General features: G+C 37.9%; 1 non-coding gene across 1 annotated transcript; it reads left to right on the top strand.

The window, feature by feature from the left end:
- Positions 1-690: 690 nt before the first annotated feature.
- On the top strand, positions 691-794 carry LOC123253208. The gene has a single exon (XR_006506583.1). It is a non-coding gene; the product is annotated as a U6 spliceosomal RNA (small nuclear RNA).
- Positions 795-2,548: the final 1,754 nt, after the last annotated feature.

The raw sequence follows: 2,548 nt of genomic DNA, 5'->3' as shown, positions 1-2,548 counted from the left end.
GCAGCAGTGGACAGACAAGGCAGGAAAGTAACATAAACGTAGGCATAATGCTTTTATAACTTTTCATTCTCTTAAGAAATTGAGTTAAAAACTACTCTGACTGGAGCAGCTACTTGGCTCAGTGGGTTGAGAGCCAGACCTACAAATGGGAGATCCTGAGTTCAAATTTGACCTCAGATGTTTCCTATCTTTGTGGCCTTGGGCAAGTCATTTAATTCTAAATGTCTAGCTCTTACTGCTCTTTTGTCTTGAAACCAATTAGAAGTATTGATTCCAAGGAAGAAGGCAAAGGGTTGTTTTTTTTTTTTTAATTGCTTTGACTACAATTATAGGATATAACTTAAAGGGACAGTTGGAAAATGAATCATTCTGATTTAAATACAGCTCCTATTTCTGAAGGGGAAGAAATGACTCAAATGTATAAGAATAAGAATCTTTCTCCAGTGATAAATGGTAAAAAAGAAGTGAACAGGAAATTATCAAAAGAAAAAAAAATCTAAGCTTTCAACAACCATATGAAAAAATGTCCCACATCACTAATGTGAAATTGAGAACTAAAGTAATTCTGAGATTCTACTTCACACCCATTAAACTGGAAAAGACAACAAAAAAATATCAAATGTAAAAGGAGTTGTGGGAAAACAAGAACATTAATGGAGTATTAGTCAATTGATTTAGCTGTTGTGGAAAGTATTATGGGGTGCACATATGCTAAAATTGGAATGATACAGAGAAGATAAGCATGGCCTCTGTGCAAGGATAAAACACATATTTGTAAAGTATTCCATAATTTTTCTCAAAAAGAAAATAAGAGGGCACCTGGGTAGCTCAGGGATGAGAGCTAGGCCTAGATATGGGAAGTCCTGGGTTCAAATCTAGCCTCAGATACTTCCTGGCTGTGTGACCTTAAGCAAGTCACTTACCCCCATTGCCTAGTCCTTACCACTCTTCTGCTTTTGAACCAATATATAGTATTGATTCTAAGGTGAAAGGTAAGGGTTTTAAAAAAAGAAAGAAAAGAAAAGAATATGGGCCTATGTTTCAAAACTCATTAGAATATATATTCTTTGAATCAATGATACCACTACTAGGTATGTCCCCAAAGAGATGAAATAAAGAGGGAGGAAAATTCTTCCATTGCCCACTGTAGCTCTGAGATTAAAGGGCTGAGGTTCTACTGGCCCTTTTTACGGGACATCTGATTAACTTTAGTCCCTGCTGGGGCATCCCCACATAGAATACAAGGAGATGGCTGGCCATTCCTTATGCAGTCCTAGTCAGCATGGAATAGCCTCCTGGCTGACCATTGTGTCCTCTGATGCCTTTGTCAGTCTTCATTAGGATGTTTGTTAATGGACCTAAGCTGGGACCTAGGACTTTATATGTCCTTATCTTAATCATAAATTTTTAAACGCATCAGTCATAGTCTCTAAAAAACTCATCATACCAATAGGTAAAATCCTAGTCTCATGAGTTGAATTAAAGATCTTATTAAAGAGAAATATTGGCATCTAGTGCTCATAGACTTTGGGGTCTTGTCTCCCTCCCTCACTTCAGTACTCATTCACCGAGTTTGCTTTTTATCTCTTAACTCCTAGTCCTGTAGCTCTATAGTCCTCTCTCCAAGAAGACTTCTGGATATGCTTGGCAGATGTATCTCCAGACTTGGCCCAAGAACCTCTCACTCCTTTGCCTGGAAGCCACTGATTCCATTTTTTTGTCATAATTTTAAGTACTTCATTGATACCAACACTGAAAACTCCATTTATCTTCCTTGTGGCTTCTCTTCTCTGGATGCCCCCTCTCTATCGCCTTTGAGCATACACCTTTAGCTTATGACAATATGAGTCTCAAATCCTCTTGAAGCAATTATGCTATTTTTCTATGCCCTATTATATAGCATGTTGCTGTATATCAGTGATTCCCAAAGTGGGCACTACTGCCCCCTGGTGGGTGCTGCAGCAATCCAGGGTGGCGTTGATGGCCACAGGTGCATTTATCTTTCCTATTAATTGCTATTAAAATTAAAACAAATTAATTTCCAGGGGGCTAAGTAATATTTTTTCTGGAAAGGGGGCGGTAGGCCAAAAAAGTTTGGGAACCACTACTATATGTTATAAAAAATGACTCACGTGGAAGAATGGTAAAAGAGACATATACCAGCCACTCTGCTAATTGCTGGGAATACAAAGACAAAAAACAAAGTTCTGGACTTCAAGGAACTCACTTTCTCTCAGGGAGAAACACATACATATGTTTGATTCATTCATTCCTTCAATCATTACATGTGTGAGTTTCAATTCTATTGTCTATTTAACAAGAATTAGAAGTAAAGAATAACTTGAATTCTCTATTGTTTCATTAAATGGGAACAAAAAGAACACAAAATCTTTTCATCATTTTGAATGCATCCTCCTAGGAGGATTTATGAAACGGTATGAGAAGGAGCTCGTGAGGAAGTTTAGAGCAGACTAGGTGAGAGTAGAGCCCACACTGATGAAGTCATGAATACCCCAAGAGTCAAGGACATCACTTTAAGGAACCGTAG

Source organism: Gracilinanus agilis, chromosome 6, assembly GCF_016433145.1.
Source record: "Gracilinanus agilis isolate LMUSP501 chromosome 6, AgileGrace, whole genome shotgun sequence".
Lineage (NCBI taxonomy): Eukaryota > Metazoa > Chordata > Mammalia > Didelphimorphia > Didelphidae > Gracilinanus > Gracilinanus agilis.
Note: the sequence above shows the minus strand (reverse complement) of the source record. Positions and strands in the feature narration are given on the sequence as shown.